This window comes from Zeus faber (assembly GCF_960531495.2).
Source record: "Zeus faber genome assembly, chromosome: 13".
In the NCBI taxonomy this organism is placed as follows: domain Eukaryota; kingdom Metazoa; phylum Chordata; class Actinopteri; order Zeiformes; family Zeidae; genus Zeus; species Zeus faber.
This window is the reverse complement of record NC_137198.1, coordinates 3,105,820-3,122,616: the sequence shown is the minus strand read 5'-3', so window position 1 is coordinate 3,122,616 and position 16,797 is coordinate 3,105,820. Positions and strand designations below refer to the sequence as shown.

General features: G+C 48.3%; 1 protein-coding gene across 2 annotated transcripts in view; it reads left to right on the top strand.

Annotated features, from left to right (window-relative positions):
• The first annotated feature begins 12,173 nt into the window (after positions 1-12,173).
• arhgap5 (Rho GTPase activating protein 5) overlaps positions 12,174-16,797 on the top strand; it is a 30,887-nt gene continuing 26,263 nt past the window's right edge. The window contains exon 1 of one of the 2 annotated variants that reach the window (XM_080012114.1): positions 12,174-12,355. The gene's annotated coding sequence lies outside the window, so the exon portion shown is untranslated. Of the gene's footprint in view, positions 12,486-16,797 lie in introns of both variants that reach the window. The other variant, XM_080012115.1, reaches the window with a different exon arrangement.

Genomic DNA, 16,797 nt, shown 5'->3' with positions numbered 1-16,797 from the left:
AGATGCACCAACCAAGTATTGCAACGCTACGCCTGCGAGTGTGGTCCTGTCTTGCGTTCTGGTAAATAATAAGTGGCGAGGTGGTACCGGGTCAGTACTGGGTCTCGGGTCACTTTACTGGAGATCTGCCAAAACAAAAAGGTCTGCTTTGTCTGTGTACTGGGCGTCAGCTTCTCTTTTTTTCAGTGGGAGGAAGGTTTTTGTGCCCAATCGGGTTCCATCCAAAATGAATGTCATGATACGATGAGCTGAACAGACCATCAGAAACACCACACCGGATCTGAACTTACAGAGCTGGACCGGCAGCAATAATAACAACATGGCTGCCGAAAGTTCCGATTGGAGAACAGGACACGGGAAGACCTGACGGTGCCGTCCCATTGGAGTTGGCCTTATTTCAATAAAAATCACGTAGTTCCGTACCTGTGTAGGAGGTGTTGGAGCTACGTCTAAACCGCTCAAATCAGGACAGGAGATGAACACTGGTTTTACTGGAGGACGGTTCAGCGTGGTGTTAAGATGTGTCCGACGGCGGAGTAAGCAAACCTGGCAACCGACGTAAGGGACGTGGAAATGTAAAGGCTCCGTCCACCGGAGTCATTCTGCTCCAAGGAGACGGTGGCCTGCAGCCTGTCCTGAGTTGAGACAGAGAGAGAGAGAGAGAGGGCGAGGGAAAGAGAGACTTTGACTTTTAAGGTTCCTTCCTTCCTTCCTTCCAGCAGCAGAAACCTGATTACGAAGGAACTAAAACTCAACAAAAATATAGACAAACCACAGGAAAATCACAGGTCAGTGAGAGCTCAGACATCTCTCTTCAGAGACAACCAGGAACGCTGGGATCTGTTGATGTCTTCACCAGGTTTGAGGCAGCTGTTCACTATAAGGACGGCTCCCTTTGTAGCCCAGACTTCCTCCTTTGTACAGTTTACCTCCTTAGAGAGGGAGAGAGGGAGAGAGACTTTGACTTTTCTTCTTCTTCTTTCGGCTGCTCCCGACTTTGACTTAAAGAGGTTCAAATGAAGGAACCAATAAACAACAAAATTAGAGACAAACCACAGGTAGTACGAGTACGAGTAATAGAGCAATAATACGAATATAAACATCTTCAGAGGGAGAGAGTCTGTGTGGTTCGTCGTCTTTAACTTCCAGCGGTGAAGGTTGGAGCTGTCTGCCTCTGACCACATCACTCTGGGGGGACAGACCCGCCCTCGTGTCCCCAAGCAGGTTGTTAAACAGCCTCCTCACTTGTATGGATGTTTTATGCATCTGCGTGGGCTCCAGACGTCTCGCACTTGATCAAACTTTTGCTCGGAGCTAAAATATTCCCGTGGCGCGGCGGCGATGCAGCCCGGGAAGCCACGTTTAAAATATGCAAAACACATTCCAGCTGGACGGGAAGCGGCCGCTCGTCGCTTAGCGGTCGTGGAAGGAGCTCACCTGCGGGGCGCTCCTCCAAGCTTTCATACTTTCATACTTTCATACAAATACACAGAGAAATGTCAATTCACCGCACCCGGTGATTAAGCACAGTATGTTCTATACTGAACACAATAGCTACCAAAAAATATTTACTTGACTAACTTACTGATTCCTAAAATGTAATGCAGTAAGTCAAATAATATAGAATAAAATAAAATACAATAAGAACTCAAAGGTAACGCAGAGTGGGGGTACAAAATAGAAATAAAGGGAATACACTTATGTATATTGGATAGGCTATTATGTATGTACAGATATGTGCATTAAAGTGGCGTGTGAATAAAGCGAGGTAGTGTGTGTAGAGATATACAGTACAGTATACAACAGTACGGCGCAGCAATACATTTACACCGAACAGAACAGCAATACAGCACAGTATGCACAGTATTCCAGTTTGTGTTTTCAATGTTTGGTTGGTTGTTTTCCTTCCTGTTTGGAGTCGGTCTGAACCCAAGAGGCAACGACCACAGTGTTGCCGGAGCCAACGCGGAAGCGCTTCGAGCTGCAGTTCAAGCTGGTGGCCACTAGGTGCCGCCTCAGAGAGCCGGTGACGGAACGGAAGTCAATGGAAAAAGATGAAACCTATCGCGAGAAACAAAGTAAAAAAACACTTTTTCGGTTCAATCGTCAGGTTTGCGTCCTCTGAGGGGTGTCTGGTGTGATTTTGAAAAGTATTTCCCGTGAAGAGCGTTGACATTTCTTTTGGGGGCGGGTGGGACATTTTTTCCCTCCTCCGCCCGCCCCCGCCCATCAGTGCATCTCTCTTTGACAGGAAGAGGCAACAACATGTGAGTCATTGTTTTTATCAGCAAGCGCCTGTACTGGAGATAAGATAGTACGACATAAAAAGACTCTGGGGGGTAAAGTCCGATCTTAAAGGTCCCATATCATCCTGCTCCTTTTCAACAAGTTAACATCGTACTGTTGTCGTACTGTTGTATACTATGCTGTTGTTTTATATTATTTATAAAAATATTTATGATGTTATCTATAATACAATATTTTTCCTGCACATACAAATAGCCTATCGCATATACATAACTCTATTCCCTTCTATTTTGTACCCCCACTCTGTATTATCTTAATGAGTCTTATTTTAGTAACTATTGTGCATAATCTCCGGGTGTGTTGTAAACACCTTTCACTGCATATATGTGTGAACGTATGTATATGTATGTGACTGTTAAACCTCTTGAATCTTGAATCTTGAATATCGGTCTCTGAGGTCCCCAAAACATGTTTCAAGTTTTTTGCTTAAAATACCACTCAGATGATGCATTTCAGCCATTCTAGCATGCCTCTATTCCCCTCTATATAATAATAAATGCGAATGAGTTGCTGCTCCCCACGCCCACACCCAAACCGTTTGTGGCTTTGGGGGGGGGGGGGTGCTTTTTTTGTTTAATTCAATTTGGAAATGGATTACAAAAAAAACAAAAACGGAGGAAAATAAAAAAACATGCTCAATAAAAACAGACTGTTTTTATTGGTTTTGTTTGGAGAAACGCGTAGCAGAGTGGAGATCGCTCTGATCGCACGCCGCAGTTATACTGCCAACCAAATTTAAAAAAACACGGGGCATTTGCGGTATGCCTCAGCTGTTAGCGTTAGCTAGTGCTAAACGGCAAAAGAAGCACACAGCGCTGTCATTTTTTGAACAGTTATATTTCCCTCGTCTGTATTTTTGTCACGGGCCGTTGGTATTAATTCCTCTTTCTTTCAAAAGATTTGTGCTGGTCTCTTCAGCTGGAACGGAGCGGTTCCCGCGGTGAGCTCTTGGCTTCGACACGGATGGAGGGCAGTTCTAATCCCGGTGGGCCCCCCCGTCCCCACCTGACGGAGGAGAGGGAGGCAAATACGAACGGCTCGTTGAACCAGACATTTTCTGGAACGGACGGCTCACAACAAACTGACCGTCGCCTTATTTCAGACGGCGCGTCCGCAGAACCACCAGAGAACCACGTGCACTGAGAGGGTGAGTTTTTCATAACGGGCCCCCTGCAAAGAAGCCTTTCCAGACGCACCGAAGGCGACGAGGGATTAAAAAAGGAGGAGGTTTCGCATGATGTCTAAGGCGTAGCCGGCGCCCTCGGGAGACGTGGGGCGGGGAGAAACAGGCGCTTCCAGACGGTAGCCGGGACCTCAGACGCCAAACAGCGTAAACCTGACGAGGTGACGAGGGAAGCGGAGGGGGGTCTCAGGGGGAAAAGTGCGCCGTGAAATATCCGAGAGGTTATTCGTCCCGACACGTCCTCCGAAGACGGTGCCATTCCGGCTGCGCGCGACGCGCTCGTCAATTACGAACAGTCGGTTACGAAACCAACACTTTTGGAAATGTCACTGCAATTATGACTGAAGGGTAAGACGCGGCGGCGACCTCCGATCACGCCGCTAACGGGCGAGAAATATTCCATCCGAGAATTCCCCCCGGTACGAAAGCCCAACATGTCGGGGTTTCTATCTTTTATTTTTTCCACAATCACTCTGCACCAACGTGAAGTGAAGGTTAAAGGCTTAAAGTTGCCGCCACCCCGGCAGGAAAGACGGCCGGAGCGTCCGCATGCGAGGCCCCTCCGAGCCTCTTGAGATGGCTCTCCCCGTGGAGCGATTACCTTCTCCATCACAGCCCCGGACTCCCGTTGGTGGAGGACCGGGGTGACCTCTGACCTCTGACCTCCGACCTCCGGCCGACCCTTCCTCCACTCTGGGGATGGTGTTTGCCCGGAACGGTGTTTTCCCCCCGGCGGCCGAGCAGATTGCCGCCGAGTGCGGAATTGGGTTTTGGCGAAACGTTCAGGAAAGTGAGGGATGACTTTGTGACTGGCAGGCGGGCGGGGTCACCCCCACCCTCCCCTACAAACAGCCCCAACCGCCCCCCCCCCGACTCCCTCTCTCCCTACAAACACAGTGTGTCGCACGCCCATTCCCCGTGTCATGACTCTCCCTTGTTTTGTTCCCTTTTTTCATCATCTCCTCATTCTCCGTCTCCCTCTCTCACACATTTACATATTTTCCACTTTGTCAGACATTTTTTATTGTGCGCCGGTGGTTTTGCTCTAGGTAACGTGGAAGTAAGCGCGCGCACACATACACACACACGCACACACACACACACACACACACACACACGCACGCATGCACACACACGCACGCACACACGCACGCACACACGCACACACGTGCACGCACACACGTACATTCCTATCTTTAAATAGTACGTTGGTTATTAATGATCTGACGCCTTCCTTTCATAGCAGTGCAATAAAACACCTCTCACTCTCTGCCCCCCCCTCTCTGTCTCCCTCCCCCTCTCCGCCTCTCTCTCCATCTCTCACTCCCTCTCTCTCTCTCTCCATCTCTCTCTGTCTCTCTCTCCGTCTCACTCTCCCTCTCTCTCTCCGTCTCTCTCTCCATCTCTCTCCGTCTCTCTCGCCATCTCTCTCTCTGTCTCTCTCTCCGTCTCACTCTCCCTCTCTCTCTCCGTCTCTCTCGCCATCTCTCTCTCTGTCTCTCTCTCCGTCTCTCTCTCCGTCTCTTGCTCTCTCTTTTCTGTTAATACTATCAGAACAGCCAGCTGCTCTCTGCTGTAGCACTGACCCCCTGCAGAGCACAGTAAACCTCTGTCTGTGTGTGTGTGTGTGTGTGTGTCTATGTGTGCGTGTGTTTATGTGTGCGTGTGTGTGTGTGTGTGTGTGTGTGTGTCTGTGTGCGTGTGTGTGTGTGTGCGTGTGTGTGTGTGTGTGTGTGTGTCTGTGTGTGTGTGTGTCTGTGTGTGTGTGTGTGTGTGTGTGTGTGTGTGTGTGTGTGTGTGCGTGTGTGTGTGTGTGCGTGCGTGCGTGCGTGCGTGCGTGTGTGCCTCCACCCAGTCCCAGGATGGTGCGTTGCAGGTCACAGATAACACTCCGCCCGTCTCACTTCCTGTTGTGTGTTTACTCAAACATGAGCCAACTCATTAACGCTCTTACTTTGAAAATCCATATTGGAACACTCTGATGTTGTGTCAGTCTGCGTTTCCCCTCCTCCGCTCCTCATCCCTCCATCCTCCATCCAAGTTGTTGTATTCACCTTTAGCATTTATTCACTGTATAACATCTCGATCACTTCCCGCCTGGGGCTTGATTGACAGCTGCCAGTGCTGACCCCGCCCCCGGAGGATAAAGAGAGCCCCACCCCTCTATCCCTCTCTCCATCTCTCTCTCTGCCCCCTCTCTCTCTTTCTACCAATTAATTTCTAACAATAGAATCAGAATCGTAACAGTTCATCAGTGTATACTGTTATATTCTGATATGGTCTATACAACCAACCACTCCAGGTCCATTTGGAAATAACACTTGACTTATAATAATATTTTGGGATTTGGGAGATTCTCCAAATTGAACGTTATATCTTAGTATGACAGCAATAATTAAATTATTCATCAACTTGGCTGGCCCAATGCACTATTTCAGTTTAATGCACTCTCTGCTGTCTGACTAAACAATATCTTTACATGATGAGTAAATCAACACATACATTATTCATGGTGTTTAAAGTGAGTGATACACGATGTTAATACACACAACAGACACTACACCGATCAGCCTCAACATTAAAACCATCATATTAACACTAATACTGTGTAGCTCCCCCTCCTGCCGCCAAGACAGCTGTGACCCGTGGAGCCATGGACTCCACCAGACCCTGAAGGTGTCCTGTGGTATCTGGCACCAAGACGTTAGCAGCAGATCCTTTAAGTCCTGGAAGTTGGAGGTGGAGCCCCCATGGATCAGGCTTGTTGTTCCAGCACATCCCACAGATGCTCCATCGGATCGGACCCTAACCCCACCCATCCACATGATGTAGAAGAAAAGGTGATTCATCAGACCTCCACCTTCTTCCATTGCTCCATGGTCCAGTTGTGACCCTGTCCATTGTAGGGGCTTTCAGGGGTGGACAGGGGTCAGCATGGACACTGTGAGCGCTCCCATACGCAGCAAGCTGCCATGCACTGTGTGTTCTACACCTTTCTATCATAGCACCGTCCACTTTGTGCTACAGTAGTTCTTCTGTGGCATCGAACCAGACGGGCTACACTTGGCTCCCCACGTGCATCAATGAGCCTTGGGCCCTGTGACCCTGTCGCCGGTTCACCGGTCGTCCTTCCTTGGACACTTTTGGTAGTAACCACTGCACAGCAGTATATGTAATAATAATATATAACATTATATATATAATAATAATATATAAAAGTATATATATAATAATAATATATAACAGTATACATATAATAATAATAATATATCCCACCCCTTGACAGGTGCCATTGGAACCAGATGATCCATGTTATTCACCTGCCACTGGTTTTAATGTTGTGGCTGATCGCTGTATAACACACAGTGTTCATTTTGGCATTTCTGCTTTTCAGTATCTGATAACATTCAATCTTTCCCTCGTTCAAAAGACCGAGATGGAGAGAGAGAGAGAGAGAGCGCGATGGACAGACTTTCCGTCTTTTCTATCGCTCACATCTCCGTGACTCATTCTATTTCTCCTTCTTTCACTCCCTCGCTCTCTCTCTCTCCCATTTCCTCTCATTTTCTGTATTCCTGTTCCCCTCCCTCCCTTCTTCTTCCTCTTAATATCTTTCTCTTTTTGTCCACGGCTCAGAGCTTCACTGTACCCCCCCCTTCTACCAATTGAATTCAGTTTGATTCAGTTCAACTCTATGGAGCTTTATTGACATTTTGTTTTGATCACAACACACGTTGCCACGGCATCAATGTAAACAGAAAACTGTTTACACATTGTCTCAGATCTCTCTCCTTCCTTCTCCATTCGCTCTCTCTCTCTCTCTCTCCCTCTCGCTCTCTCTCTCGCTCTCTCTCTCTCTTCCTGCTCTCGCTCCAAACTCAGATATGATCTGTGTCAGTTCAGTCGAGCGTCAACAGAACAAGGTGTCTGTTTGAATTGTGAAGTCTGTGTTTGTTTCCTTGATTATTGTGTTTGTGTTTTTTTGGGGGGTTTTTTGACTGTTTTAGGGCGAATGAAGAGTTGGTAACTTCTTCAATTGTCCTTTATCTATTTTCAATGTCCAGTTTTTTTCCCCCATTTCTACCAAAACCAAATCACAAAACATAAAATTAAGTCAAAGACGTCCGAACTGATTTAACCCTCGATAAACAGGCTGCATCCAAGTTGGTGCCTGGACCCAAGGCTTCTTGGCTTCCAGGTGGACTGGTGTGTTGTTTTGACTGTGGAGAGAGAGAGAGAGAGAGAGAGAGAGAGGGAGAGGGAGAGGGAGAGGGGGAGAGAGAGAGGGGGAGAAGGAGAGAGAGAGGGGGGGGGGGGGAGACAGACATTTTTTTTCTCTCAATGATGCAGATTTCATCTCCTCTCTCCCTTCATTCCTCTGGTTCACTGTCAGGTGCATTAGTCATTGTATTTGACCACAATTTGCCAAGGTCATTTCGATATTTCTATTGTTTGTTTATTTTTATTATATTGGGGTTTCTTTGGTGAAATTTGTTGTTTATCATCAGATTCGGTGTATATTGTCATATTTTATTGTGTAGAGTTAACATTTTTCCATACATTGCCATTATATTTTTGATATTTATATTCCATTGTTCCATCCCATTATTATTTTTGCCTATTGTTTTGATTTGAGCTGCTGTGATTTGATATTTGGATGAGTAAAGTATCCGTCTATCTGTCTATCTATCTATGTATCTGTCTGTCCGTCCGTCTCCCTGTCTCCCTGCCCCTCTGTGGATATCTAACATTTGTTGTGCAATGAGTGTGTGTGTGTGTACCGGTCCAGCGTTCCGTGCGTACGTCCTGGCTCCACCGCGTGACGGCTTCCCCTCGCTGACGGGGCCGCTCGCCAGCCGTATCCAACCGACGGGATCCTTTATAAAAATTAAAATATATATATATATTTTAGGAACCGTCCCGTCAGCTGAAAAACAGAGTCACTGTTTTTTGAGAATAAGACAAAAATAATTTCCTGCCCTCACAGCGACCTCTTGCTGTGTCTTGCCGCTCGTTGTGCGTTGGACAAACATAATGACGGCATTGTTGTCGGGCGGGATTGTGGGACGGAGCCTCTCCCTTTCGCTCCGTCAGCGTCTCGGAGCAGCGCTGACTTCAGGGGCTCAGGAAACTTTTCTTTTGCAAATCCTCCTTAAAACCCACTCAGCGGGCGGAGGAGAGCGCGGGCCCTCGGGGGTCTGAGCGCTTTGAAGAAGAAATCCCGTCTCCGGGAGGACGGCCCGTCCTCTCCTCGGGGGGGGAAGCACTGCCTTCACGCAGCTGAACGCCGTAATGGGCCGCGGAAGCGTTTCATAAGCTCCCGACCGAGTCCTGGGACGGGTCGCCATCCCATAATCAGAACCAGAGGCGGAGGGAAGAGAAGCGGCAGCCGGAGACCGTTCGCGCCGTTGGTCGCCGAGCGGAGGCTTTTACCCCAAAATACTGAGACTGAACGTCCACCTGCCAGAGGAACCAAGTGTTCACAGTCTCTGTCTGTCTGCCCGTCCGTCCGTCCGTCCATCACGGCATCAGCAGCAAAATTACAGAGTTGAACTGTCAAACTGCACCGACATACAGAGTCATATTACATAGGTATATACTGTACATGTTTTTATGTACATGTATTTATTTCCTTTGTGCTTCGTGGTAGATATATCCTTTTCCGATGTAGATGATATTATTTCATTCTTCCTACTTAGTTTTGCTCAGCCTCCGGGGTTTACCCTCCTATCATTTCACCGCATCGTACCCTGTGCACTGTACCTTGTACCCTATATCTATACCCTGTATCCCATACCCTGCACCCGTACCCTATACATGTACCCTATACCCTGTACTATATACCCTGTATCCTTTACCTGTACCCCTTACGCTATACCCTGCATCTATACCCTGTATCCTATACCCTATAACCTGTATGCTGTACCCTGTACTATATACCCTGTATCCTTTACCTGTACCCTGTACGCTATACCCTGCATCTATACCCTGTATCCTATACCCTGTACCCGTACCCTATACATGTAACCTGTATTCTATACCCTGTATCCTATACCCCTCCCTGCCTTTGATGACTAAAGAATCTTGAATCTTGGTGAGTTGGTAAAAGTCACATACATGCGGTGAAGGAATAAACACACTTTGGGACTTTCACAGTGAAAGACTGATCTCCCCGTCACACCGGCGCGAGGCGTCGCTCTGAGGGCCCCCTGTCGCTGCCGCGGAGCGGTCCCGGGGCCGCACACGTGTAAGAAAGAGGAGGAGAACGAGGAGCGGTAGGAGAATAAGAAGAAACGTCCTGTCAGGGATTTACAGCAACAACAAAACCTTGAGACATGAAAGTGGGATGGAAAGTGAGGAATGTGCAGTTTGCAGGTAGTGCTGCTGATCCAGCATGGCAGGAGGCGCAGCCCACGTTGCCCTGACACCTCCATCTGCACGGCAGAGGAGGAGGAGGAGGAGGAGGAGGAGGAGGAGGAGGGAGAGGGAGAGGAGAAGAAGAAGGAGAAAGAGGAGAAGAAAAAGATGTAGGGAACACAGCTCCATCTGCATTGTACAAGAGTAGCAGCTAAATAAGGAGGATGAAGAGGGAGGAGGAGGAGAAGAAGGAGAAGGAGGGAACACAGCCCCAACACCTCCATCTGAATGGTCGAGGAGGAGGAGAAGGAGGGGGAGGAGGAGGAGAAGAGAGGAGGAGGAGGGAGAGAAGGAGGAGGAGAAGAGAGGAGGAGAAGGGAGAGAAGGAGGAGGAGGAAGAGGAGAAGAGTTAGAGGAGGGGGAGGAGAAGGAGGGAACACGGCCCCAACACCTCCACCCGAATTGTTGAGGAGGAGGAGGAGGGAACACAGCCCCAACATCTCCCTCTGAATGGTAGAGAAGGAGGAGGAGGAGAAGGAGGAGGAGGAGGAGGAGGAGGCCTCAAGCCACAACGTATATGTTTTGTATTGGAGACGTGTCCACGCCGGTCAGCCAGCTCCCTGTCCTCGCAGGGATGGCCCCTCCCGCCATCAGCAGGGAAGCCGCCACCTACTCTCTGGCAAGAAAGGCCAAGACGCATTAAGAGCACCTGCTGCACCAGACAACAACCACGGCCGCGCCCCCAAGCAGACTGCTCTCAGGTCAGCCCTACGACCCGGCGGCACAGAGGTGACCGCAGGCGGCTCCAGAGGGACAGTCGAGAAGGGCGTGGCTGGCCTCGTCCTGGACGGTAGGGTGGGAGACTGCTGAGCCCATGCGACTCCACCGCCACATCTGGGACCCAAGGGTGAAGAACTGCCACGCCGACAATGGACAACACTAAACCGGCTGCGAACAGGTGTGGGGCGCTTCAAGTCCTCCATGAAAAAATGGGGTCTCTCTGACAGTGCTGCCTGCGAATGTGGGGAACCTGAGCCAACGGCGGACCACATTATCAACGGATGCGACCACCACGGTCTACCGTCTGAAGCTGGCCTCTTCGAACTGGACCTGCCGACGATGAAATGGCTACGCGATAGTGTACTGGACATATGATGTCTTACGAAAGAAGAAGAGACGAGACTTATAGACTGATATGATGTGACTGATCGTAGTTAATAATATTGATTTTTGGGGACGTGTGGTGCTAGTCCTCTCAGCCTGCAGTGATGCTGCGGGTGCAGGTGACTGGAGTGAAGGTGTCGTGACGTTTACTGAGGAGGGCGGGGCCTCAGCTCCCTTCAGCCCCGCCCTCCTCAGTAAACATCACAGTACACGCTGAGGTTAGGACCTCCCTCTCTTCATGATGTCATCCACGTTTTGCATGGTTCTATAAATGACACGTTAGAGGAACTTTTCCCCTTCGTCTCCCATTAGACACAAGAGCCCCGCCCCTCTGCAGGAGATGGACATTTTAAATGGAAATATAATTAAATAATAAAGCGTTGGGACAATGGCAGGAACAAGTTATGAATTGTTAAAAACATGAATTATTATTATTATTTATCCCACGTTGACCAATACAGATTTGAGCAGGAAGTACTTTGTGATGATGCTAATCATAACGACGTCATCGTTTGCTCTTTGGGAATTCAAACGCCCTGTTGAGGAGGAAAAATCAGAACATGTTACGGAAAATTAGGAAATGCACCGATAACATTCCCTGACATAATTATATCACACACTGCCCCCACAGAGAGAGAGGGGGGAGGGAGAGGGGGAGAGAGAGGGAGAGAGGGGGAGAGAGGGGGGAGGGAGAGGGAGAGAAGGGAGAGAGAGGGAGAGAGAGAAGGGGGGAGAGAGGGAGAGAGATGGGGGAGGGAAGAGGGGGGAGGGAGAGAGAGAGCGTGAGAGAGGGAGAGAGATCGATGGGGGAGAGGGGGGAGAGAGAGGGAGGGGAGAGAAAGGGAGAGAGAGAGAGAGAGGGGGGCGTATGAGAGGGGAGAGAGAGGGAGGGAGAGAAAAGGGAAAGAGAGAGAAGGGGGAGAGGGAAAGAGAGGGAGAGCGAGAGGGGAGAGAGAGGGACTGACTTTTAAGGTGCCTGGGAGAGAGAGAGAGAGAGAGGGAGGCGAGCTTGTGAGAGGGGAGAGAGAGAGAAAAAAGGTAGAGAGAGAGAGAGAGAAGGGGGAGAGGGAAAGAGAGAGAGAGCCTATCGGTCGCCATTACAGCTGCCTGGCAGAGGGAGCCGCAGCCTCCTCCAGGTCTCTGGTTTCGGGTTACATCCCATTCCACCAGGAACACGGACACTCGGTGGAACACGGTCCGCTCGGACCCGCAGAAGGAGCCTCTGAAAGCCCGTCTTCCAGCCGCCAGGGACCCGGAGCGGAGGAGCGGGGCTGTGGCTTCTCGTGGTCCGCAGGGGAGCGCTGGGACCGGGGGAAGCTCTCTCCGGAGCTGGAGACATGTTAGGTGGGTAGATCCCTCCTGAGCCCCGCACCCTCTCCCACTTTCTGGGAGACAGAAACTGGCTCCGCCGGGCCCCACCACCACACCCATGTTCACTCAACACACCGGGACGGACAGGACCGGGGCCACCGGGGTGAGGAGCACCACTGCCCGGTTTTTGGGATCTTTTATCGGCGTTAACACACGCATTGTTCGGGTAGCCGCTGCTAGATTTGCCGCTGCTAGGTTTACCGCTGCTAGGTTTGCCGCTGCTAGGCTAACCGCTGCTAGTTCGCCCCTCCTCGGTATGGTATGCTCGGCTTGCCGCTGCTAGCTCGCAGCCCCTGTATGCACCGCTGTCCCCGCTACCGTCGGCCGTCTGTCGTGTGAAAGTAATCCCCCCCCCGCTCAACATGGAGACGGGCACCGGGGCCGTGTCGTGCTTCCTCCCCTTCCCGGGACGAGCCCTCGCCCCTGCCGTGCTAAGCTCCGCGCTAAGCAGCTGCAGCCTGGCGCAGTGGCGCAGCTAACGCCTCCCGAACACAACATGGACGGTGGAGGAGGAGGAGGAAAGCTCCACTTAACTTGGAAAAGGTTTAGTGACACACACCGGGGACTCCGTGAGGCTTTAAAGCCGAAAATAGTCTAATTTCACACTCGTTTTTAATGGGGTTTGTCGACAACGAGTTGGGTTTCCTCGTTGACTTATTAACCTAACGTACATTTTACAGAGACGGACAAAGCGTTCACACATTATTATTAATATTATTTGAACTATAATTATTATTGTTACTTTTGTTATTATTATTATTAGGATTATTGTTGTTATTATTATAATTTTCCCACCCGGAAGTCCTTTTGCGACGGCTCTGTGTAGTAATAACTACCAGCTGGATCTGGGTCACATTGGACTCTTTCCAGTTGGAGCTCGTTGGGTTTGTATTTGTTTTTATCCGGACGCCATGTGGCTCAAAGCGCCACTTGAATTGATCAGGTTAAGTTCAGAGCTCCGGGTCATCGGGGTGGATGGTGACCCAACCCTTCCACGGGCTGTCCTCTCCGGGACAACCAGCCGCTGCTTGTCCCCTGGTGAGCTCCAGATGTTGCATCTGTCACATGGAATAGATTGGTAATTCTCTCATCTAGAACCGCCTTGGGCCACACGCGCCTTTTGATCAGATTTAGTCACTGGGACCCAAATCCAAGAAGGTTGTTATTGTTCGATCTGATTTGGTGCCTCTACTCTAGTCAGGGAGATAACAGTGAAACTAGGAGCCCAACAGTCCTTATTTTACATTCTCTAACAGGGCTTACGTCTTGGAAATGAAATCGTGGTGAAGTTTAACAAGTCATGATTTTGCTGGGGACCCCCTGGAATCTCTTAGAGGTCCATGGGGGTCCCGGGACCCCTCACTGAGAGCCACAGGAATAGTAATTTCCTCCCTAGGCGTTGAGGTCTATTTAAGGGGACCTGATATGCTACTTTTTAAACATGGTAATAATGGTCTGAGGTCCCCGAAACATGTTTTGGATGTTTTTCTGCTGAAAATACCACTCGGATGATGCGTTCGAGCCATTGTGACATGCCGCTAAACCCGGACCGTTCCAAAATGGGCGGCGGGCTGTTTCAGTGTGTGTAGCTTTAATTGGGAATGAGCCGCCAGGCCCCTAGTTCTGAGCCAATGGGGCTTGAGTTCCGCGTTCTGTGAGCCAGTGGGGTTTGAGCTTTACTTCGGGCTCCTTTGTATTTACTCTGTAAACTTTCCCTGATTTCACCTTATCATTCACACTAAAATCTGTTTCCGAACAAAATAAAATGTATAAATCTATCTACAATAAAAATACAGTATTTTTATTGGTTAACCATATGACCAGATGACCATATAAAGAAATCTGTGACCAGCTGACATCAGCTCGTGCAGAGAGGAGAGGGGAAAAAAACCCTTGGAACCCTGGAAACGGAGTGTCCAGGGTGGTGGGAATCCTGAGGGTTTTGTTCACAGACATTACTTTGACATTAGTTTACCTCATTATTTGACACTTTGGCAATGTCTGATATGAACATCCCACATTGTAATGTTATATATATATATATATATATATATATATATATATATATATATATATATGACAGAAAACAAGGAAAAGCAGAATGGGTCCTTTTAACAATACAAGTGTGAATTATTTTCTATGATCAACTTGTCATCAAATCTGACAGGCTCCTTCCTGCCCCTTAGGTCTGTAGAGACACACACAGTAGCAGGGCTCTCAGTTCATCATCCAAAGGATAGTCTGTGTTTTAATTAAGTATAATGGTTTGTGTAGCAGTACTTGGAGGCTATTTATCGTGAATGGTCGTGTCTGTAGGAAATAAACAAGTCTTCGTCGTTGTTTTTTAGACTCTTAAGAAACGCTGACGGTTAAACAGACAACGTATGGGTCTGTTCTAGTTCTTGCAGTCTTGTGTAAAACCAGGGTGAGTTGCTGGTGCTGTTTTTTAATCGCCTGCCCTTGTGGACCATAGGCAAAGAAAGTCGTTCTCTGGCATGGATGGTGTTGTTGTTTTTGCTCCTGTTTGGCACTTCCACTGGCTGCGGGGAACACTTGAAACGTTCATGAAAAACAGCTTCACAGGGAGTTTACAGACCAACGCTCAGACGGCTTGGATTCAATATGCATCACGCTTCGAAGCTCCTCATTGTTTATCTAAGATTTAGTTTGAACAAAAGGTGTCATGTTCCTGCCCGTATTTGTTGGGCATGACCCTCTTTCTCATTCAATTCCACAAGTTTGATTCAAATGATCTCTTATGGGGATCAGTTTTCTGATCAGATCTGATCAAAATAGATCCTTTTTCTTTCATACATTGAGACACATTGGCACAAAATGTTCTTGCCGGGCGGCCCAGATAACTATGTTTCTGAAGGATCTTTAACAGAACTGCCACATAGATGTTGACGTAGAACGCTTGGCTACATCAATTGCTTACTCTACCGTCATTATAATGTTAAGAACTGTAAAAACTTTGTTAAACTGTTTCTGAAAACCAGCCTGCCTCCGTTTGATCTGTCGGTGATGCAGTGTATTCTGTCAGCTAAACAAACAAACAAGTTCTACAAACGAAGCAGGGTAACTTCAAACCGTTTAGCGCATATGCAAATTATGTTGTAGTCAGGATTTAGTCATCCCTGAAAGCAGTCTGCCAGGTGATAGCTTAATCCCCCTGCAGCCCCTGAGTGAATGGTCTAATCGTTGTGGAAAGGGCCACTTTTAGCTGCCTGTCCATGATGCTGTGGTGGAGGATGTGGGCGGCGGTGAAGTGCTCCAGTGGAAGGTTCAGGTGTATAGTGTGCAGGACATGGAATGGGCCATCGGGGCTTTAAGTCCGCCCCCTTCCTGTTACTTCTCTAAAGTTTAAGTCACCTCCAGTGTTGTCTGCGTTTTTAAGATATCCAATATTTATCGACAGCTCTCCCTGCTGCAATACAATTACAGTTGCTGAATTACATTTCCGAAAAAAAACTGCATTTTGCATCGAAGGTTCACTATTTCCAGATAAGTCAGACTCCGAGCATGGCAAAAAGTGATGTATGACTGTCCAGGCTGTCACGCCCACAAAGTGTTGCATAAAACCATTTATCACACTCGTGCCACTTTGGGGCTGAGTGACTACAGATTAGACTACATTATATGAATTCTAAAATACTATTTGCAATTACTACTTAATCACTTTCATTATGATTAGTGTTGTTTTTTGTGCACAGTATCCCAATTATTTTCTTGAGCAACTATTGGCACTGAAATCTCCCCAGGAATGAACAGGGTTTCTGTTGTCTTCACCTTGTATTTACATTAGAGACATAATGATCAATAAGGCTTAAACTCCTTTTGTACATAGTGGAGGCCTCAGGTTCCATAAGCTAAGCAAATGTTCATGTAAAACAAGCGGAGGCTGAGTGGACTGTTTGGGCCCATCTCTCCTGCCTGTTGTGGCGAGGCGTGGCTGCTGTCTCCACACAGCGGCTGGTGGTTCAGGCAGGTAAACTTGACAGACTTGCTGGTGTGTTTGCTCAGTCATGTCATGGGGTGTCCTCGGTGTGTTTGAGGAGGCAGGGCTCTTACATCAGGTGTCAATTACAGCCAAGACCTGTTTCCCGAAGGGGGCGCCTGAACTAAAACCCGAGCAGTGCTGAATTTTTAGATTAGTTTGAACAGAAACCCAGTTTGTGTGTTGCCTTTCTAAAATAAGAGTTAGAATGTTAGCCCTAAGTTCTTGCAGAGCTGGGTGATTATTCATATTTTGTGGTGTTGTATAGTCATGAAATTAAGACACAGGGCAGCAGTGATCATGGAATTTTAATTGAGAACTAGTTGTCATGTAAACAATTGAGATTAACAATTTAATTGTTTTTGTTCATTAATACAGTGTAATGTATACATGTTCTACTATTGCGAAAGTGGCATTA